Here is a 24872-nt window from a genome sequence, read left to right on the forward strand (position 1 = left end):
TTCTGTGTCCCAGGCAGGAGGATTCAATCTGGGGGTCCACGGAGTGACCCAGCCTCTAAGGATTTCCTTCGCCTCTCCAGCAGGCCTGAGACGGGGCCAGAGCTTCCTGTGATTCATCTGGAGGGACCACGCAGATGCTACTCTTTTTTTTTTTTTTTTTTTTTTTATGATAGTCACAGACACACACACACACACACACACACACACAGGCAGAGACATAGGCAGAGGCGAGAAGCAGGCTCCATGCACCGGGAGCCCGACGTGGGATTCGATCCCGGGTCTCCAGGATCTCACCCTGGGCCAAAGGCAGGTGCCAAACCGCTGCGCCACCCAGGGATCCCCAGATGCTACTCTTTGGTTGAAACTCTCTTGATCCTGTCGCCTTGCTCGCCTCCCCAAGGCTGGTGGGAGGTGCCGGTTATATATGTAAGTGGCTTTTGTTCAAAAATCCCAGCTCCCCTCATGGCTTGCTTCCCTCCGTTCCCCCCTGCCACCCTCGACACATGCACAGAGCTCCAAAGGAGACATTTAATGAGCACCTGTGGAATTCAGTGTGGATACCAGCAAACCTGAAAACCGACTTTTACTTTCTGAGCTGTTTAATCTAGTTTGGGAGTCACCATATGTTCAAGGATACGAAGCAGAATGGAATGAGGGGAGCAAATGAAGAGAAAGCAGTCCAGATAGCCCTTAAAATGAAGAGGCCTGGGGGCTTCACTCAGGAAAAGTTGTTTGGAAGAGATGAGGTGATCAAGGCATCGGCAAGGAATATTGCCCTTTCTACTCGTGATTGTGAAACCCCAGTGATATTAGTTCAGGCAGTAGGACGCATGTGCACACACACACACACACACACACACACACACACACAGTTATCTGAAGTGGAGGAGCAAGGTCATAGAGCCGCGCTCTGACAATTCTCCATGGTACAATCCATAGTTTCGTGGCCCTCCTCAGGAGATGAGGAAGTAAGTAATAGCCATGAAAACTGTAAGTGCTCATATTTAAATCTCTCTTGGGCCCCGTGAAGAGGGAGGCAGGCCCAAGATTCATTCAAAATTCATGCCACAGAAGCCAAGCACCTACAAAGTGGGAGCTGGAAGCAGCCTGGCCCTGTGAGTCCGACTCCCGTGTAGAAATGCGACATCCCCCGTGTTTGATCATGGAAAAGGTACCTATCTTCTCTCTGAACTTGGGTTTCTCACCTGTGAAATGGGAATCACACTCACCTTAAAGACCTGTGACAGTGGAATATATATGTCAAATCTAGGAAGGCGTCTGGCATAGAGAGAGCGCTCAGTACAGGAGGATCATGGTTCAGCACATGGGGGCAGGCATCTCGTCAACCACAAAACTGGGGAAAGGTGGTGTGGGTGGTTATCGGAAATGGGAGAATTTAGTGAAACCAGTAGTTCCTGACAATGCCCAAAGAATCATTCTGGCCTCTGGCTATCCTCCTGTACCCCTAATCCTGTGGCTTTGCTTCTGAATCAAGAAGTAGGCCATCGGTTCCACCTGCAGTGGCCAAGGGTGGATGTCAAGGTCATGCTCATGCTCACTGCACTCAGTGCTGAAGTTGGCATCTGAGGAACTCTGCTCCATCTTCAGAATCTTCACTTCTTGGGGGTTGTCTGATGCTGTGGGCAGCTCTCACCTGCTTCTTTGTCTTTGATGCTTCTCCCAATCATGCTCACTGTCAAGTGCTAGCCACTATGGCTAGCTCCGGGCCTGGGGTCCAATATTGGGAAGGATTTGGAAGCAATAGGCCTGTGTTTCCTCCCAGTGCTGGGCTGGCCTCTTTCAGGGCTGGGCTGGGCTCTGGCATTGGGGCCACTTCCCTTAGGTGTCTTGTCTTAGGTGCTGCTCGGTAGCCCCACCCCTTTCCTTTCCTTCAAGGGAGAAGGTCTGTTTCCAACTGAAATAGAGAAAACCCTGGGATATTGGCATACCCTCACCTTCCATTCCCTAATCGACCGTTCGATGATGCTTTGAAAATTGTATCATTCTGGGATGCCTGGGTGGCTCAGCGGTTAAGCGTCTGCCTTCTGGCCCAGGGCGGGATCCTGGAGTCCCGGGATCAAGTCCCATGTCTGGCTCCCTGCATGGAGCCTGCTTCTCCCTCTGCCTGTGTCTCTGCCCCTCTCTCTCTGTCTCTCTGTGTGTGTCTCTCATAATAAATAAATAAAGTATATATAAAAAAAGAAAATTGTATCATTCGATCCAAACCACTATACTAGAACATAGATATTGCTTCCCCATTTTACATATGAAAGAAACTAAAGAAAGACCTTCAGGTAAACCCCTTCCCGGCTGGTTGGAGACAGAGCCGGGTTGGTTACAAACCCAACTTTTCTGGCTCAGAGTCCCTCTGCTTTCTGGAACTCTAAAATTTGCACAGAAAATTGCAGGGAAATTTGGTCAGGAAAGATCCAATGCTATAAATTGTACCTCCAGGATCTTAATAGCCCCTGATACCTAAGAAGTTTGTTGAATAAATGAGCGCATAAGTGAATACTGAGTGCAAGCACAAGGCAATAATCAAACAGCTCACTTGGTGATAATAGGCTGCCCTCATTTTAATAAGCAATGTTCAGAGTTATATAATATGCGGAGCATGTTGTTTGTGAACGACGGAGGCCCCAGCTAATTTTGCAATGCATGGCAAAAGGTGACAGACAGGCAATTTCTGGGCATAGTAGTACATCCGTTCCGGAACACAATATACATCAAAGGCCTGAGCAAACACAGGTATGGCTTTGTGCAGGTCTGCCTGGAACCAATGATGAGAACAAATAGGAATAACAGCAGCAGGCGGGCCTGAAAGTGACACCTGCATTTCAGTACATTGATACTAAGCAGTGCAAGAGAGTCAAAACTTGGAGAAAGCACTAATGTACTAAATATGAGAGAGGAAATGAAATAGGCCATGGAGGGAGAGCAGAAAAAAGCAGAAAAAAAGCTCACTGTGTATGAGGGAAAAGAAGTTAATAGATTGCTGAATAGATCAGGAAATGAATTTTTTTTTTTTTTTTTTTTTTTACAGAGGCTTCTGTTCCTTTGTCCACAATACAAAGACATGATAGGTTCCCCTGAGCACTGTGAACCCAACATCCTCTTCTTCTTTCCCCCTCCTAATAAGTTACTTGTTCATAAAAGATACCTTAACAATAGCTTAAGAAAATAAAAGTGTTTCTCCACCAACAGAAGACCTGCCATACAAGCTGGATTACAGGCACAAAAGAGCTCAGGAAAAGGCCCAGAAATCTAAGTAACAAGATTTTAAAAAGGAAGCACCATAGTCTCTCTGGTTATTGGCAACTATCCGTCTTAGAATTTCACCGTATTGTGCGACACTGCAACTCATTCATAAAATCACTGGTCACCCACCAAATCTTCCTGAGTAACAGGTGTAAGGCGGGGAGCTGGGGACAATGTGATACTGTCTTGTCTTCAAAGAGCTCATTTCTATATCTGTTAAGATATAATTATCTATCTTATCACAAGTGAGACATATAAATGTTCTCTGGAAGCTCTCTGCCTGGGAGATGGCTAGAAGTAGAGGCTGAAGGGTTTCCCAGAATAGGCTATGGGTGAGTCCCATCTTGAATAGTAAGTAACAAAGAGGGTAGGGGCAGGACCAGGCACAAGAAACAGCAGGAGCGAAGGCTTGGAAGCCTACCCGCATACGATAAATTCGATAAGGGCCAGATCCAGACCAAGTGGGGCCTGGAGATTTTATATTTGGAAAATCCTCTTTAACAAAAATAATAAAAATTATGAATATGAAATAAAATTATGAAGGTTTATTCAGAATGAGAAGATAGATGACTTACCTTTGTAAGACAACTTACAAATGTAAATGCCGGAAAATATCACTAACCTCACAAAATCAGAAAAAATAAAATAATGTTGAATTAATTTGCATAAATCTGTAATACTTTCCACTGTCATTTGGTGGGGAGTTCGGTGCTTATAATCTTTGAGAAGCTCTTCCTTTATCTAAAAAAAGATTTTTTAGGGATCCCTGGGTGGCGCAGCGGTTTGGTGCCTGCCTTTGGCCCAGGGCGCAATCCTGGAGACCCGGAATCGAGTCCCACATCGGGCTCCCGGTATATGGAGCCTGCTTCTCCCTCTGCCTATGTCTCTGCCCCTCTCTCTCTCTGTGTGACTATCATAAATAAATAATAAAAAAATTAAAAATAAATAAAAAAATAAAAAAAGATTTTTTAAATGTATTTATTCATGAGAGACACACAGAGAGAGGCAGAGACACAGGCAGAGGGAGAAGCAGGCTCCCTGTGGGGAGCCCCATGTGGGACTCAATCCCAGGACCTTGGGGTCATGCCCTGAGCCAAAGGCAGACGCTCTCAGGTGTCCCTGAGAGGCTCTTCCTATAGCAACAATACAATATAGTACGTATGGAAAAAGGAAAGATAATTCGTTAATTTTTCTAGGATGGTTGACAAAATTGAATTTTGTTGGTACCAGCTTAGAAAAAAATGTTTCAGAACTCTTTCAGAATTTCAGAACTCTTTCTTGTTAATACCATGTTAACTTTCTAGAGCCACTATCAAATTTGGGAAAACGCTATCCAGTTTCTTTTATATATGAGCTGTAAGATTTTAGGGTGTTTTAATTTCTTTTTCCCAGTGAATTGTCTTTAATTCTCTTTGCATTAATGATATTATCATCTTGTTGTCATTAATATTTTCATTATGGTGGTATATCATGGGTTTTATTTTTGTCTCCTTGATGTCAATTATTTTGTGTCAAATCAGCAAGAAATTTAACATTTTTTTCACTCTATTTACATGCCTCACTCCGTTAATTGGATTATCAAACAATTATCCATGAGGTTTTTTAAATTACTTTTATTTAAAATTTATCTCTTCTTAAGAATGACTTTTCAGTATCAAAATAATTTCTATAGATTTTATCCCTCATCTTTATCACATTTCATATTTTATTAATTTCACCTGAATCTTTTCTTTCATAAATAAACTTAAATATAAAAGGAGATACTGTTCACATACATTTAAATCAGGAATCTTACTTGTTCTACTGAAATGTGCATAAAATGATTACCAAGATACAGTTAAACAGTATTTTTGAGTTTTACATTTATTTGATTTATTTATTTTTAAGAATTTTTATTTAAGAGAGAGTGTGCACATCTGAACATAGGGGATGGGGTAGAGGAGAGGGAGAGAGAGAATCCCAAGCCGACTCCCCACTGAGGAGAGAGGCGGAGCTGGAGCTCATCCTACAACCCTGAGATCATGGTTGAGCCGAAATCCAGTCAAAGCTTAACTGACTGAGCCACCAGCATTCCCCCAAGTTTTACTAACTTTTAAACTTTTTGCATCTTATTTGTGTCCATGTTGCAAGTCTTGAACAGCTTTCTTTGTAAGAGGCAGGTCAAATGGTTATATCTAGTCTAAAGTAAAGAAAGCCAAATTGGCATGTGGATTTAACTATCTAGGAGATGAACCAGAAAACATGGAACTTTTACCAGATATCAAAGTAATCAACAGCCTTGAGAACTGTGGGGCCAGGTTTTTTCATTTGTTTGTTTTGTTCCAGCAGGATTAAAGTGTGAGCTGCATACAGCACGTATTCTGGAAGCTTATTAATGATCAGTAGTGAGATCTCTTCACTCACCTTTTACAGCAGGTGTGTTGTCACAATGATTCTAAGTGTTGCCTAGTAGCAGGTTACCATCAACCAGATTGGTTTCACTTTGTTTAAGTCACACATAAATGCTTTTCAGGTGGCAAAATAAAGCCCAATATAAATATATACTATTTATTCCACATAAATATATTCTACTATACCCAAACTAAATATAACTGCAGGTCAAGTTCTCCTTAACTAGATCCCCAAAATGCTTATGCCTGCTCCAGTGTCACTCAACACTGGGGGTCATGGGACAGGAAAGTTGTGGTAGGAAGACACAGTGTTCTTAACTGATGGTGGTCAAAATATCCTACTTTGCCAAATTCATGAAAGTCTATTTATAAAATATCCTTATTTTATGAAAAACATGAAAATCCACCTCTATTCCACCCTCGTTTTCTGAACAATTTAGTTCAAAAAGCATTAACTGGGAACAAAGTAGGTATCTGTCAGGAGTGGTAGTGGCAGCATGAGGTATCAAAGACCACATGGGGATGTAGGAAGGTGGCATCTTCTGCGGGAGAGGGAATGGGTAAATGTGGGCTGTCAGAGCCCCAGAAGAATGAGGAGGTTGTCCATGAGGCCAATGGAGGACTTTGAAGTTCAATAGTGGGAAAGAGGAAATCTGAACTCAGAGTGAGGTAGGATTGAGTGGTAGAGGCAGCCCAGAGAAGGGCTTATATGGGTGAGGAGAAAGCCAGTGCATAGTCAGGTGGTATGTGGCATGGGGTGGGATGAGGGGGCATCCATGTGGCAGGTATTGGAGAGATGATTGGTTACAGAAAAGGGAAATTGATCCAATAGGCAAATAAATTGAAGTTTTGGTAGCCAGGTTTCCCACTGTCAGAGAACAAAGTTATAAATATGGAGACGGCTGAGATGAACCTTGCGTCGGATGCAATAGGAGGTACCAGTGTGAACTCATATATAGAAAGATATAAAAATAGGGGCACCTAGGTGGCTGCCTTCAGCTCAGGTCATGATGCCAGGGTCTTGGGATCTAGCCCTACATTGGGCTCCCTTCTCACTGGGGAGTCTGCTTCTCCCTCTCCCTATGTTACCCCCACCCCAACTTGTGCTCGCTCGTTCTCAAATAAATAAATAAAAATAAAAATCTAAAAAAAGGAGAAAGATATAAAAATAAATAGAGATGTAACCATATGTATATATTCCTTAGCTTCTCCACTCAGAAGGCTTGGGAAAAGCAACACCCCGAAGCAGTGAGCACCCCTAGCTCTCAGATCTTGGTTTATCAAAACTATTGCAAGTTTGGAGCAGGGAAATTATAAGATAAGCTTGGAAATATTGCTCTTTTAGAAAACAAGAGATACTCAAAGAATGATGACAATGTGTCAAAATTCACAGAAGCCAACTTAAAGGGATTCCCACTGGCCAAGTCATGGACAACTTGAGGTCAAAATAAAGTATGACGATAATAGATTATTGTTCATTGAATAAAATAACAATCATGAACTTGTACCACTATAAGTTAATTCTTAAATAATAAATGAGGAAAAAGAAAAAGCTTTTACTTATAGTAGAATGCCAAGTAATAAATGTAGGAGGAATGAGGGAATTAGAAAGTCATCTTTTGGCAACCATTATAGTTATAATTCAAGTCATTAATGAATGCTAAAACCAGTGAGTGAAATGCACAAAGTCTCAAAATACCTTCCCCAAATACATTAATTACAAAGGGAAAAGGTAACTTTATTTTTTTTTTTTTTTTTTTTTTTTTTAATTTTTATTTATTTATGATAGTCACAGAGAGAGAGAGAGAGAGGCAGAGACACAGGCAGAGGGAGAAGCAGGCTCCATGCACCGGGAGCCCGACGTGGGATTCGATCCCGGGTCTCCAGGATCGCGCCCTGGGCCAAAGGCAGGCGCTAAACCGCTGCGCCACCCAGGGATCCCTTTTTTTTTTTTTTTTTAATTTTTATTTATTTATGATAGGGGAAAAGGTAACTTTAGAGACACCCAGCAACTACCACCTCAATCGTGATTGAAGCTAACACCACCACTAACTGGACCAATGGAAATACTGTACCACCCGAAGAGATGTGACGAGGACAGAGAATCACTTTTGTAGTGGTCTTGCTAGAGATAGATAAGCTGAATCTAACTATGAGAAAACATCGATGAACCCAAACTGAGAGGTGTTTTGCAAAATATCTGGCCTATAATTTTCAAAAGCATCAAGGTCATGAACGTCAAGAAAAAACTAAGAAAGAGCTCTGGACTGAAGGGGTCTAATTCAACATACAATCATAAACTGAATCATTTTGCTATAAGGCACATTATTGGGATAATTGGCAAAACTCAAATTGGGTTTCTGGATAATAGTGATGCATCTATTTTTGCAATTTTCCTCTCACTTTTAAACTATTAAAAATACTGATAAAGCCACATGAACATGTAGCTATGGTCCTGTCACAGAACCTCAGAAAAGACCTGTATTGGTGGAGGTCCTTATACTTAATATTCACTGGCTTCAAAATAAATATGCTTTTGCCAATAAGTATCTGAAGATGGGATGGATTCCTTAGAAATAAAATCATGTTGTTATCACATAAGTTGGGGAAAATGTTTTTCCAATATCATCCACCAGCTATTTCTCTTTCTTTGTCCTCAAATCCCTGGAGTCATGATGTGTCTCCAACGTTAGCATCTTCCAACTTAAATAATAGATGGTTAATACTTCTGGTCTCCAGTAATATTATAGTGCTTCTGAGATGTCAAAGAACTTTCACCCATCCCTAATTATCTGATGATTGCTACTTTTTTTTTCATTCTCTCTTTCTTCAAGGAGTGTCTTGATCCTCCTTGGAATCTGCATGTATACCATATGATCTCACTTACATATTGAATATAAAATAAATGAATGAACTCAGAGAAAGAAGGTGGATTGGTGGTTGCCAGGAGCCAGAGGATGGGAGAGAGTTTTGTCAAAGGGCACAAACTTCCTGTTATAAGAAGAGTAAGTTCTGATGATTTAACATACATCAAGGTAACTATAGTTAACAACATTGTATTGTATACTTGAATGTTGCTTGAGATCTGCTAAGATTCTCAACACAACAACAACAAAAATAGTAATTACGTGAGGTGAAGGATGTGTTAACTATCCTTATTGTGATAATCACTTTGTAATATATACTTATACCAAATTATCACATTGTACACCTTAAGAATATTGTATCATATACCTGGAATTTTCTAAGAGAGTGGATCTTAAGTGTTCTCAGCACAAAACTTATAATGATGTGAGGTGATGGATATGTTCATTAGCTTGAGTATAGTAATCACTTTACAATGTACACAAATATCAAAACATGTTGTATGTCTTATATATATAATTTTTATTTGTCAAGTATTCCTCAATAAGGGTGATAAAGAAGCATTTAAAAAAGGATCCTACATTTTCAGTTCAGGTAGTTATTTTGCCTTTGTTCCATCACAATCTGTTCAAGAATATAACATGCATACCCTTTGTTAGCCATCATGGATCCAAACTCTGCTAGATCACGAAAAAAGATGACAAAGAGCCCATAGTGAAATTAGCCCCATACGTTATAGAATAGATATAACTTAGGAAAGGAAAGCACATTGGGATTTCATTGGCTGAAAGTATTTGGCAGTCTATGGAGCAAGAGGAAGAATGAAAACTATAAATTAACCACATTATTGTAATATGTTAGCAAAACAAATATCACTGAATGAATCAGTGATACCTGGACAGCTCTGAAAGGATTTGGTGTGGTGTGACTAAAGTGCAAGGAGTAATGGGAGATTGGCTGGGGTCACCATATTGAATTTTGATTGATGCCCTAAGCAATTTAATTTTATTCAGTAAGCAATAGAGTGCTATTGGAGTTATTTTTAGTAAATTAGAGTTGTGTTTAAGAAAGAATCTGAAGATAGCATTGGGAATAGAGTGAAATAAGAAGTCTAAGTACAGATAGGGGTGGAAGGAAGCTATTACAAGAGTCCAGACATGAAATTCTGATCTAAGGCAGAGGCAGTGGGAATTGAGATTAAAAAAAAAAAAAAAAAAAGATTTGTTACGTCTGTTGCAGACAAAATCATCCAGGCTCATATCATATGTCAAATGATACATGACAATTAAAGAAGGTGGCTTGGTTTCCAGCTTGGATGACTTGAGGGAAAGAATGGTGACAGTAACAGACCCCTGTATGAATACTTACCCCATAGCAGATTTGCTGGTTGGCTCCCAAGAGACAGACCTTCTTCCTTCCTTAGAAACAAAGCCCTGGACAATATATCAAGCTAAAAATGACATTTACTCTCTTCCTTTATGACAAAAGAATAAATCTTATCTGGGAAGTTCCCTTAAAAAGAGAGAGAGAGAGATGGGGTTCTTTTTCATTTGTGGGCTCGACACTACTGCCGAGACTAGAGAGGCTGGCTGGACTGTGGCATGGCAACCTCATACAGAAGAGCAGAAACCTTAGAAGGAGCCTGGTTCCTTATCCCTTCATGAAGCTAAGACAAGTGTCCCAGATCTTCTGCCTCCAGATTTCTTTATATATGTAAATCACTATTGAATTGGGTGTTTGTTAATAGTGATCAAACCTAATTATAATTGGAGCACTTGAGTGGCTGAGTCAGTTGAGAGTCTCTGACTCTTGGTTTCAGCTCAGGTCTGATCTCAAGGTCGTTAAGTCGGCCTCCACGCTCAGAGCGGAGTCTGCTTAAACTCCTCTCTCCCTCTTCCTCTGCTCCTCTCCCCTGTGCTTTCTCTCTCTCACTAAAACAAATAAATCTTTCTTTTAAAAAAAAAAGCTAATTATAATTTATTCAAGTATCTTTTCTCTTTTCTAATAGAACCCTGACTCTATTCACATACCTACCATCCTCAAGGCAACATTACGGTGCCAATGGAGGTGGATCCACCACAGTGGCCCCTCTCCGCCCATTTTACAGTAGATGATTTTGGAAAGTGCATGCAGAGCAATTCTGGCCAATGAGAAGAGGAGAAGGTCTTCCAAAGGGCTTCCGGTGAATGTTTTCTCTGCTGAGATGAAGACCTACAGGAAAAGAGATAGTCCCTATCTTCTTCCAACAGACACTACCTGTCTTGATATGTCTGACACTGCTGCAGTGATCTCAGTGAGAGGCCAGCCTGAGGCTAAGCCAATAGACTGAAAATGGCAGGAAGCAAAAATAGAAGAGGTCGGGTCTTGCTTAATGTCACTTAGCCTCAGAGTTAACCAATCAAGTGACTGACCTATCTTTAGAATTCTCATTATGTGAAACAATACATTTTCCTTACTATTCAAACCAACTGAGTCTTGAGTTTTCTGTTACTTAAAGTTGAAAGCATCCTTACTGATATTAACTCAGAAATGGAGAAATGGGTTTCAGGGGAGAGAGACTATGAAGAGGATTCTACTGTTTAAATGGTGACTTTGATGAGTCACCATGACTACTAGGAAGACTGAAACAGAGGTGGAGCAGGACATTGGTATTGGAGATCATATATAGACGGTCCTTGGAGTCATTATTTAGAAGAATTCCTCAGGGGCTACATGTACAATGAGAAAAGTATCACGGATGAACATCTGAGAAACAATTTCATTTACAGATGAGCAAATAGAGTCCGAGGAAAGGACAGAGAAAGAGGAGACAAAAGTAAAGAGGAAAATCATCAATGGTGTTGATTTCAGAAAACAAGAGAGTAGAACTCTAAGAAGTGGTGATTGCCACGGAGAATATTGAGAGTTTAAGTAACAAAGTGAGGTGGAAACTTGCTTAGAGTGGACTGAGGAGACTGGGAGTATCGGCTACTTCAGTGGTTGTCTAATGTTAGAGCAGCTTTATTTAATGTTATTCTTTTTTAAGATTTTATTTATTTATTCATGAGAGGCACACAGAGGGAGGCAGAGACACAGGCAGAGGGAGAAGCAGGCTCCCTGTGGGGAGACCAATGTGAGACTCGATCCCAGGACCCTGGGATCATGCTCTGGGCCGAAGGCAGATGCTCAACCACTTAGCCACCCAGGTGCCCCCAAAGCAACTTTATTTCAAAAGAAAAAATAATAGGTTGTTTCACAGATTTTGATTCATTACTTCTAGCGTCAGAGCCCAGGAGTCTGAATTTTAGACCAGGGTTTGGGTGACTCTGGTGTGAGTTGTTCATGAACCACACCTTGAGGAACACAGGGCTACTCTCAGCATCAATTACTTGGAAGGAAGGAGAAGGGTAGAAACTTGAAGCCAGGCAGGGTCGATGCAAGGTATTTCTATTGGGGAGGACTCAAACATGATTGAAAGGATATAGGAGAGACAAAGATACCAAAGAAAAAGAGTTAATATCTGGGAGTACAAGGTCCTGGACAGAGATGTAGTTGCTAAAGGATGAAGTATTCTTCAAGACCTGGAAGAAATAGGTAAAGAGATGGCGAAGATGGTGAAGCCATCTACCCCGAGACTGCTTGCAGCTTGGCTTTTTGTACTTTTTCACCTACTGCTCTTTCTGCTTTCTCTGTCCACTTGGAGGTGTGGACAATCTCTTCTTCTGGAAACTCTTAGACTTACCCTTAAGGATTCTGCTCAATTGTCCCTTCCTCAATAAATAAATGAATGAATAAAATGTTGCAAGTAGAAGCTAACAGAGGATTTTGGTTCAATGGGAAATTTGTTTTTAATCATTAGACTTAATTATCTTTTACAGTGAAATGGGCTACTACCTTCTTATTTTAGGAAGTCTTAAGCAGAGGCTGGAAAATATCCTGGCAAATGTTATAGGCAGGTAATGCACTGCTTTGAACCAGAGAAGTTTGTATTCTTTTCTATCACTGAGAGTCTAAGATTCTAGGTAATATTGGAAGAGCCTTCTCAGGGGAAGGGCAAAAAAAGCAAGCAGGGCACAGTGCTTGAAAGAAACAAGGAACCATGGACAGTATGAAAATATTGAGATAGAATAAAAACAGAAGGTAGGAGGGCAGCATTCAAAGGTTTTTATCTTCTACATGATTTTTGGCTCAATCTTGCCCTAGCCCTCAACCAAGTGGTGGGGCCAACGTCTGATGTAGATTTCAAGTCAGAACTTGAAACTGCCTCAGGCTACACCTATGCCTCCGTGTTGCCCTGAAGAGTGTTTTCAGTCCATCACTGAGGCCAATCCTAATGTTTTCAGGGCGAATGAGCTGTTGCATAAGGCATGAAAAAGGTAACTGAATGTTGTTGCCTTTCAGATTCTCAGCTTTTTATGGGTAGAAATGGCAAGAGCAATTATCAACATCCACAGTACTGAAGCATGGCAGGGAGTAGAGATTGTTTTTTGGGGTTGAGGGGGCGGAGGACTTTTTCTCAAAAATGAAGGAATTTATTTAATGTCTGGTGATGACTGATGTGTTGCTTTTTCTCTGAGTGAAGTAAATATGGTTGATTACTGCCAAGTAGGAGACTAAATGCAAATAATAATAAAAAAGAATAAAGATAACAGAGGTGCTATGCTCCTTGTGAAGGGCAAAGTTGAGTCCTACTAATTATATTAATTAATTGACATGAATAATGCATTGAGAAAAGAGGATGATTAATATCAGTAGGGATGAACTTAAATTATGTAACAGTCTCTTCAAAGCATTCCATGGGTTTCATAGACACTCTTTTAGGCCGATACCTCCCTAAAGCCATCATTTTCTAACTCATTAAGGTGTGAGTGGTCAGGTGTCTTGTGACAGTCATGCAGCAAATGGCTGACAGGACCCAGGCTAAGCACAGAGGTCAACCACTGGCCCGTCTGATCCTTCAAATGCCAATTTGTACCTTAAACTCTTTTTCAGAAAGTCTTGTAGTATTGGAAGAATTTCAAACATTTGGCTGAAATGGGAGCGATGGAAATACTTGAAATGACTTCACAGTGCCTGATTGACTGAAGGAAGTGATTTCCTGGTGGAATGGCTTGTTGGGGGTAGTGCTGAAAATGCTTGGTTTGATTTCTTGCCCATCATTAATGGTGTGAAGCACAAGTACATAATGGGCACAGTTGGACTCAATCTGTTTTATGCACCCATGCCTGACATTACAACAAGGGACCTCGATGCTATTATTAGACTGTGTTTCTAAGTCTCCAGAATACTTCTCTCTCTCTCATTGGATTTCATATATCCCCAGAATCCTTGAGGGGGCCATCGATGAACTTCCTTGGAGCAAATGATTGTATGCTAGAACAACAAGTCCAGTAAGTTATTTTGTAGATTATAGACTGCTGTGCGGGGGTAGCTGTACAGCAAAGTTTGAAATGAGTTTTAAAAAGACAAATCAGTTATAAAATCAACCCAGAAAAATATGGCCCCAAAACTTTGTTGCTAGGCTGGAATGAAAAGCTCCCTATGTCTGAAATATTGCTTGGAAGTATCAGTGGCTCTGTAATAAGAAGGAGAGAGGGATCCCAAGATATGTATTATCGTACTGTAGAAGAAGACAGTGGTTTTATGACCATATACAGTGCATTTAGCACAGAATGGGTAATCCATTTTGTTTCGAGAGGAAGGCATGCAAGAGGGAATGGCAAACATATAGTAAAACAAAACAAAACAAAAACAAATGTAAGTGAAATTTGAATATGGAGAGTTTGAGAAAAAAAAAAAGAGTCTGGACTTCATTCCCTCTGGTAATCTTTCTCTAGTCTTCCTAGGCTAGGTTAAATGCCCCTAGTAAGCATGCACATGATGCCTTTTATTAAACATATATTACTTTCTATTGCTATTGCTTAAACTGTGTAATTTTCTCCCCCCAATAAACTCAAATGCTCTAAAGACATCTTCCTCCCCCCTAAGCACCCAGTAAAGACTCTGGCACAGGGAAGTGCTCACTACACATTTGTTAAGTAATTGAATGAATGGACAAATGGAAGCCATCGATGGCCTCTAAACTGGGTAGGCACGTGATCTACAAGAGTTAGGGGGTGGGGACATGTACCTCACCCAGGTGATAAGCTTGAGGTATCTCCTACCCCTTCACCAGCTGCTGGGTTAGGGGTGAATCTCACCTGGATTTAAGCCACTGATGAATTATGTTGTCATTTAAGAGAGCGTGGCCTCTGAGGGAGCAGGAGAAAGCATGCTACTTCCATTTCTTCCACCACTGGGGAACTTCACCGTGTTCCCGCCACTACTTGGTCTTAAAATCACAGAAAAGGAAACTCAATCTTGGGGCAGTTTGTAGGTTTTGTGAGATCACTCAGTATGTAAGGAGCCAAGCTAAGGCAAGATCCCAAGTTCCCAAAATCCTACCCAAGAGCTCCTCCTGTTGTGCCTTTCTGCAGCTCTTTAGAAAGATTCGTCTTATAGGATCACTTAGAATAGATTTCAGGAGGAGATAGTTGTAAGCAAGGAGGGAATTATCTTTAGATGTAATATGTTGAGGGATCATGTAAAGGCAGTTACTGTGTGAATGAAAAGAAAGATATGGCTCCGAGAGATTTTTACAAAGAGAGAGCTTGTTTTGACATTAGGTTAGATCTAGGAGAGAAGTTTAGGAAGTAAACGAGTGAAACTGCTAATTCATGAGCATCCTGATAAAAATAAGTCAAGAGGATGGTATTTTGTGCCCAATATTCTTATATTATCATAATAAATATGGAGGTCTCTGTTGAACAAAGGGTTTAGGATGGAGACTAATAGAAGAAGGGAAAGAAGGACACAAGAAAAAAAGGGAGATCATGAGGCGAAGAGCAAAATGTCAGTGAAGGTGGTAGAGAATAGGATTGTTGCCAAACAATTTTCTCTGCTTTTTTAGAGACAGAGTTTTATTTGAGTTTATTAGTACACAACTAAAAACTACATTTCCAAATTCCCTCATAGTACAGATGGTCTCTGACATATGACAATTGGACTTAGGATTTTTTGACTTAAAAAAAAAGGATTTTTTGACTTTATAGTGCTCTGAAAGTGATAAGCATTCAGTAAAAACTATACTTCAATTTTCAATTTTGATCTTTTCCTAGGCTAGCAGCAGGTGGTAGGATACTCTCTTGTGATGCTGAGCAGCTCCCAGGCAGGCGGCATCCTGAGGTTTAACAACTGACCACTTGCACCCACACTGTACTCATACAACCATTCTGTTTTTCTTTCTCAGCATAGTATTCAATTGACTACAGGGGCTATTCAATACTTTATTATAAAATAGGATTTGCGTTAGATGATTTTGCCCAACTATAGGCTAAAGTCCGTGTTCTGAGCACACTTAAGGGAAGCTAGCCTAAATTGTGATGTTTTTCTTTATTTAAAAAAAAGATTTTATGTATATATTTATTTACTTATTTATTTATGAGAGACAGAGAGAGAGAATGGCAGAGACATAGGCAGAGGGAGAAACAGACTCCTCAGAGGGAGCCTAATGCAAGACTCAATCCCAGGACCCCATGTTCACAACCTGAGCCAAAGACAGATCATCCACTACCGTCTGAACTATCCAGATGTCCCTAAACTGTGGTGTTTACTGGGAAATAACCCATTGTAAGTCTAGGAAAATCTGTATGTGGCCACATGTCGTTTAATGAGATTTTGTGGTAGGCAGCTTTTAAAATGGTTCCCAGAGATCCCTATGCAATTGTGTCCTTTTGAGAATGAACTAGGCCTTCTAATGAATGGAGTACGACAAAAGTGAAAAAAAATGTCACTTCCAAGATTAGGTTACAAAGATACTATGGCTTCCATCTTGTGGTGTCCTCTCACACTCTTTTGCTCTGAGGAAAGCCAGTTCCCATGCTGTGATCTGGTCTTCGGAGGGACTCATGGCAAGAAACTGATGTCTCCAGCCAACAGCTAGCGAGGATCTGAGGCTGGCCAACAACTTCATGAGTGATCTCAGAATCATGTTCATCCGAAGTAAGCCTTCAGATGACCTAGACCCAGTCAACATTGTGATTGCAGCCTTGTGAGAAATCCTGAGCCAGAAGTACTGAGCTCAATTGCACATGGATTCCTGACCCACAGAAACTCAGCTAATACATGTTTGTTGTTTAAAGCTGCAAAATTTTGGCATAATTTGTTACACAGCAATAGATAACTAACACGGGTATTAAGGAAGTGCCATAAAGTGTGCATAGAAAGTCCCCTAAAAGAAAGAAGCACAGCCACTATGTGTCATGCTGTTTGGATCATAACGGTGCTGGAGCTCCACCAGGTATGTTGGATCATGGAGTCAAGGATATTCTAGGAGTGTTGATGACACGGACTCCATCTTTGGCCCTCCATCTTGCTCACACCCAAGCAGTGACCTCCCTCAAGTCTCCCTCCAAGGCCCCTTGGAGGTTAATGTATGCCCTGACCAAAATGCAGGAGAGCTTGTTCTGATTTTCCCTAACCTGGTGCACAGAAGATGCTACTTGAGGTAACTAGTAGAGATGACTGGTGCACAGATGGTGCCACATTAGATAACCACCCTTTGACCTCATCATGATGCCTTCTCACCCTCTAAAAGCTGTGGATTAAGGTCCGGATGGGGAGGGTAGAGAATAGCTGCGTGGTACTTGGATCCTCAACTCACCTTATTCCCCCTGTCAATAAGGTACGCTGAACGAAACTCTGTGTACATATATGGAGTGGCTTGCTTCATTTTTCTTTCTCAAGGATGTCTTCCCAGTCTGGAGGATACTTTACTGTCCTTCCTCCACTTTCCAATAGAAACCCTCCAGGGAGGGCAGAAGATTGAGTTGGAGGAAACTTGTGAAGTTTCTGAAGACATTGTGAAATTTCCTAACTGGTCACAAACTGCCTACCTCTTGTTGCCTTAACTTAAACTTCCTTAAAAGGGGGCGTTGGGATGACTGGGCGATGGGCACGGAGGAGGGCACTTGATGGGATGAGCACTGGGTGATATGCTGTATGTTGGCAAATTGAACTCCAATTTAAAAAAAAAAAAAAGCCATGTTTTGTTTTCTGTTATACTGGACCAACCCTAATCATGACTGATGTAGGTAGATAGTGATAAGAACAGGTCCTCTCTCAGTGATAAGAAGCATGAACCAAGCCTAAGAGAATGAGCAGTGGAGACAGGGACTTTTTATTTAAAAATAAAAAAGACTTTTTATTTATTATAAAGGGGAGAAAAGTGTCACTCACTGCTATTGTCAAGGATGCCCTAACACTAGCCCAGTGACAGTGTGAAAATATAGGTCCCCAAGTCCCCTAGGCAAAAGTTTCATGGAAGTCTTCTCTTAAAAAAATAGTGAAATATACACCATCTCTAAAATTTAAGAACAATTCAACAAGTTTAAATATGAATATTCTGTACACAGTGGCTAGTACCTCTTTTGGTTCTATTTTATTAAACAAATATTTGTTGATCGTATATTATGTGCTTGGCACGTAAAATATTATATTATTATTATCAGCACTGTTTTATGTTTGCTCTTTAGGCAACTTAGTTCATATTAAAATGTGCAAGTAAGTGCTGCATTGACTTTCTTTCTTTTTTTTTTTTACTTTATTTCTAACAAAGGAAAAAATGTCTTCTGAGTATTGGCAAATCAACAGTGTCTTTATACCTTTAATCCTATCAGGATACAAAGGGGAAAAAAATTAAAACAGCACTTTAAATGTGACACTGGCATTAAATCAGCTATTACCAGGAATATACATTCTTGACATGCCTTCCTGATAATTCTATCTGCCAAATGACAAGGAAAGCTGTGAAGGGAAAATGCTACTTTGGATCTAATCATAGCCTACAAGAAAGAATTTCTTGATAACGTATAAGTGCTAGAACTTTGGAAGAATAAAATGATGTTGCATAATATCTTGTGATAGTCAAGGAGAAGAAAGCTAGACATATTCAGCAATGTATCAGATTACATTTTTATTTCTGATTATTTTTATTATGAAATAGGTACTCATTGCAGAGAAATGCAGAAAATGTAGACAGTTACCAAGGAAAAAAATAATGTAGTAACCTAGAGATAGCACTGTTAACATTTTCATGTACATTCCCAGTTTTTAAATACCTGTATTATGCTTCTATTGTTATATAATTTGTATTATACTCCATTTGAAAATTTATACTCTTCTTTCTCCCATTGACAATACATCATAAAAGCTGTCCCATTTTATTACATGGCCAACGGAGACATTATTTTAATGTCTATGTGATAACCTATTAAGAGAAAATATGAAGTTAATTTTCATTGGCATTATATGCTAAACGCTACACAAAAGTGTATTGTTGGACTATCTCATTGAATGCTCATTTCAATCATTATGCTAAACACCTTTAGGATTCCCTTTAATACTGACATTTAGGGAAAATAAATAACTCGTCAAAGGCTCCAAAGGCAAAAACTATAAAATTCAGATTTGAATCTCACTAATTTGAAACCAGAGTCTGTGCCCTTAACTACTACATTATGGTATTTCTTTTATTGTAGGAATTTATCAAAATTGGCTTAACCCATCTTCTATTGTTGGATTTCTAAAGAGTTTACATTTTTAGGCTATTATAAATAATGCTGTCATTAACAACTTTGACCATACACTTTTATGAGTATCTATTGTATGGCCTTAAAGTTATAGAAATGAAATTGCTGAATTAAAGAGTATGCAATAATTTTAAGACATTATATAGTTAAAAATGTTTGTCGATTTGATAAAAAAATAATTTTTCTTTAAATTTATATTTCTTAGATTATTAATAAGGTAATAAATCTGTTGGCTACTTAGATTTATTTTTTAAATACCTGATAATATTTCTTGCATGATTTCTTCCAGCTTTAAAATTTTTCTTGTTGATTTGTAAAAACTCTTTACATGTTAATGATAGTCAAAATTTATCATGAATTTTTCAAAAATTTCTTCTAAAATTTGGCCTTAAAATTCTCTTCATGGCATCTTTATGAGATTTAACATTTTAGGTAATAAATTAGTATTTTCTTAGTTTTTTAAAATTTGCTGTTATGTTAAGACACTGTGTTCTCTCTGAGTTCAAAAAAATATTTAGTGTTATTTTTGAGCAAATTTTAAAAGACTGTCTTTTAAAATTTATTTTTTAGCTTTGTGTATCTTACATATATTTAAGTACTATAGACCCTTGAACAACATAAGTTTGAACATGTGAGTCCACTTTTACACAGATTTTTTTTTTTTTTGGTAGATACAATATAGTACTTTCAATGTATTTTCTCTTCCTTATGATTTTCTTAATAACATTTTCTTTTTTCTAGCTGATTTTATTGTAAGAATACAGTATATAATACATAATACAAAATACATGTTGTTTATGTTATCAGTAAGGTTTCCGATCAACAGTAGACTATTAGTAGTTAGGTTTTAGGGAAGTCAAAGGTTATACATGGATTTTCGACTACACTTGGGTGTCAGTGCCCCTACCCTCTGGGTTGTTCAAGGGTCAACTCTAAACGACATGCAAATCAAATCATACACAGCAGTCCAGGCAAGAAAAGAATTGACTTATATGCTATGACCTCACTGTACCTTTAAACTTTCTAAAAAAGATTTTATTTGAGAGAGTGAGTGAGCATGTTTGGAGGGGGGAGGCAGAGAGAAAAGACAGGCAGATGCCCCTCTGAGCAGGGAGCCTGATGCAGAGCTTGGTTGCAGGACCCTGGGATTACGACCTGAGCCAAAGACAGATGCTTAACCGACTGAGCCACCCAGGCACCCCATTCTTTGAATTTTTTATTAGTGGCTGCTGAAACATAATTAGGTTTATAATATTGTTTAGGTTTATAAGGTTATTTCATTTGTTTCTGAAAAGTAATATGGAATATCCCAGAAAGACTGTTTGTAAAAAGCAACTCTAACTTTGTGGTATTTAGAGTGGATGTCACAGTGAGCAACACACCATTTTCTTTAGCAAAATCTCTTGCTTCATCTAGTGGGGCTACCTGGAGAGGAAGTAAATAATTCCCATTCCTAACAAGCATTATGATGTTTCTATTGTCATAATATTTTCATTCTTATATATATATGATATATTTAGCATTCTTATAACCCACAAGGCACCTGTTTTCCTGGGGTGGTATGTTGATATTATAGGCCAGCATTGTTGTTATCCTCTTCATGTTCCTATCTGTACCTTTATTGTTTTCTCGGGAACCTGGATGTGTCTTGTTGAAACTTTCTTCTGGTGGAGCTCTTAATTTCCATGTTAAACTCCTTTAAGGGACTCAAAAAAGGACTCTTCTCTCTAGCAGAGCCCAGCTTGTTGTCATAGATGCTAGCAAGTGGGGGTGGTGCTGGGGCCTGTGCCGCATTGGCGGTAGGAAGAATTGATGCGATAGTAAATAAAGGAGCAAGCTTTCCTAATTTTAATTTTTCAACACATCTGAAATCTATTTTTGTGTATGGTGTGAAATGGAAATCTAACCTTTTGCTAGTTTTCATAATGCTAATTTTCCTCAGTGATTTGAAATGCTACCTCTTTAATACATTAAGTTCATATATTTATGTATGTGCGTATATCTGTTTCTGAGCTTTTTATTCTCTTAGTCTCTTCCATTAATCAGTTTCTTAGTGTCGTGCCATTCTCATATTGTTTGCATCATTAGGGTTTTAAAGCATATTTTAATATCAATTAGTGGTCATCCAAATCACCTTTTGCCAGTAATCAATTTACTGCTACTCAGCTCCAAATTTACCCTTCATTGAATGCTCTGGGAAATTGAGTTGAGTCCTTCTAGTGTTTTCCTTTGTCGGCTGGCATGATGTTAATCTTCATCTCAGTGGAGGGCAGTATAAAGATGTTGCAAGAAGAAGAGGTGGTCCTGAGTTCTGGAGTGCAGCTTATCAGTCCGCAGCAGGTAAGGGCTCTCTGATGCCTCCCTCCTTCAATCCACAGTAGTCTAGAGAACCAATGACCAATAAATGCCTCCAGAACCCCCCTTGGGCAGTTTTGTGGTAAAAAACAAAAACAAAACCGAAAACAACAAAACATCCTTGTGAAAGGCTCTTTCTCCTGCAGCCCTGGACTTAGTAGCTCTACTCTACTATATTCTTTAGTTTTCTTTACTTCTTACTAGCTAAACACTCATTCATTACTCCAATCCTCTCTCATACTTAATAATTATTAATATTAAATGTTCCCTATTTTAATTATTATTTTGCTTCTGTCTCCTGATTGGACCCTGAATGATACCATTCTTTTTCAAAAATTTCATAAATCCTCTTTTTATTTTTCCAGATGAATTTTAGAATTAATATATAAAATTTAGGAAAAACACTTTAAGATCTTCCATTATACTTACATTAATCCTACACATTCATTTGTGAAGGTTAACATATTTTCTTTTTTTTTTTTTTTTTTAATTTTTATTTATTTAGGATAGTCACACACAGAGAGAGAGAGAGAGAGGCAGAGGGAGAAGCAGGCTCCATGCACCGGGAGCCCGACGTGGGATTCGATCCCAGATATCCAGGATCGCACCCTGGGCCAAAGGCAGGCGCCAAACCACTGCGCCACCCAGGGATCCCAGGTTAACATATTTTCAACATTGAATGTGTCCTTCTAGATAAACCAGTCCTCTTCTGTGTTTTTCAGAAGAAAGTTTTTTTCTGTATGTAGGCCCTACAAAAATATCTTATTGTTTTCTGGATATTTTGTTGCTGTTATTATGAATGTGATCTTTTCCCATTATATTTTCTACATGGCTCAGAGGTAATAGTTATCTTGACTGATACACTGAAATTTGGTTCCCAGAAAATTGACCTACAGAACTCCATGGAACCTGGATAAAGCCAAGAGTTAAAGCAATCAATGTTCTGGCATAATATCGTGGTGGTAGATCAGGGCCCTGGTCATATAAGCTACACATGTAAGACAAACTTTTGTAGCTGTTCTAGTTACTATGGTTGCATGACAAATTACCCCAATGTTCAGTGACACAAAACAACGACTTATTACACTCATAGATCAGAAATTTGGGCAGGATACAGTGAGTATAGCTTCTCTCTGCTCTTGATGTCTGAGGTTCAGCTAGGACACCTGAAGTTTGGACCTGAAATCATCTGAAGACTTGTTAACTCCCATGTCTGGTAGTTAATGTTTCTGTTGGTTGGGTGGGGGTGGCGGAGTGGGTCAAGGGGGCTCAGTTCTTCTCCATATTGGCCTCTCCATGTGGTCTCTCCACGTAGGCTAGTCTGGGCTTTCTCGTAGCATGGTGGCTGGTTTCCCCAATGCAAGCCTCTCAGAAAGAAAGCAGCAGTTGGAATCTGTGTCCTATTGTTGTGCTAGCCTTAAAACTCAAATAATATCATTTCTTCCTTATTCTGTTGGTCAGAGAAGTCACATCTATACTCCAGCTCAAGAGAAGCTAGATAGACCCTACACTTGATGGAGTATGGCAAGTTTCTAGAAGAGCATCTGGAATCAGAAATATTGCTGTGGCTATTTTTAGATAACAGAATCTGCCATAGTCCCCAAATAATACCAAAGGAAAGGACTGATGCTTCCCAACCAGTACCTGCTAATATGTCAGTGCGCTGCTGGGGAAGAAGCTTCTGTCAGAATGTTGGCCATGCTTGTCTAGGGGCTGGTGTTGCCCTAGATCAGAAGTTTATAAGTCCCCTATCCCTAGGGCCAGGATCCCTCTCCTAGTATCTGACACCTGACCCTGTTGGATCTCTTTGCACTTTTTTAGAATGTGAAGAGCAAGGTAATCTCATAGACCATGCTACTGCTTCCATCTCTAGGAGTTTCTTCAATAAATGTTGTTGCAGAGGCCTGTTGTGTGCTCGCTGGCAATCTGCCTTTGTTTGTTCAAAGTTGGATTTTGCTGGCATATAAAAATCCAATTTTTATTTATTTGTAGTCATATTGCTAAACTTTTTCATTGCTTCTAAAAATTTTTTCAGTTGATTTTCTTGAGTTTTCTGGGTAACAGATTCTGACAGTTTTGTTTTCTTGCTTTTATTGTCTTATAATGGCTAAGATTTGCAGAAAAATGGTAAATAAGAGTGCTGATAGAGGAAGTCTTTGTCATTCATAATTTCAAAATAAGAAATGTCTATAATTATTCATTAAGCATGATATTGGTAGTTGGTTTGACATAGACTTTTTCATTGTAATTTTAAAGAACCACCTTCCTAATCCTCATTTACTAAGGTTTTTTTAAAAAAATCAAATTAGAGTTTTCTGTTTTGAATCTTTGAGATTATTTTTCTTCTTTAACCTTTTGGTGTGGATGCTTTATATTTCCTAATATTAACCATTCTTGGAATAAACTTACTTGGTCATGATGCATTTTTTAGCATTAAATTCAATCAGCTATTAATAATTCTTTGCATATAGATTTTATAAGATGTTCTCATTGTGGTTATTTCCTAAGTAGTTTGAGATAACATTTTCTTTGCTCCAGAATTATTTTGGAGGGGCTTAAAAACATATTGTTGCTATTTCCAAGTAGTTGAGATCTGTCTGAAATTCTGTTATGACAACATAGATATTAAGAAAATGTATTTGTTTATAGAAAAGATTTATATCATTTTAGAGTGTGTTTTTCACATTAGACCATTTTTACTGTGTTAACAAATTAACTCTCAGGTCTTAGTGGTTTTACAGACCAAACAAGCATTCATTCTTGGTCACCGCTACATGTTGATTGGCATTTTGGAAAGGAGCTCTACTCTAAGAACTCGGACTAATGGAATGTCTATCATCTTGTGGTACCGCTATCTGAACTTGTGATTTCAGCCTTCCCTGTACCACTGAAGAGAGTGAGTAGAGAACTCACTCTTTTGAGATCTTTGACCTAAAACAACACATGCCACTTCCACTCATTCCCCATTCAGTAGAAGTAGTCTTATGGCCCACCCTAACCACAAAGATATATGGCCAACAAATGGAAATTCCAAGAACAGTAAATGTCTGTCAAAATATCTGACTTTATCATTTTTTTTACATCTATGATTTTAAATAGAAGATAGTATCAGGATATCATACTGAAATTATAAAGAAGTTATATTAAATATTAGAGTATTTGCAGAAATCTTTTACCATAAATGAGGAAGACAAGTGGGAGGCATCTAAATCAATGTGACTACAAAGAAATGCCTCTGATGAGTTATTAGAGAACATTTTTAAAGTATGAAAGGAAGTGTGGAATAACAAGAACTGGAGTTGTTCTCTCACCTGAAACAACCAAATGGACAAAATATATGAAAAAGCTGTTTTTAAGCAATTGGACATCAGGCCACTAAGGATAGTGATTCCTAAGA

Source organism: Canis lupus, chromosome 10 (genome assembly GCF_011100685.1).
Source record: "Canis lupus familiaris isolate Mischka breed German Shepherd chromosome 10, alternate assembly UU_Cfam_GSD_1.0, whole genome shotgun sequence".
Lineage (NCBI taxonomy): Eukaryota > Metazoa > Chordata > Mammalia > Carnivora > Canidae > Canis > Canis lupus.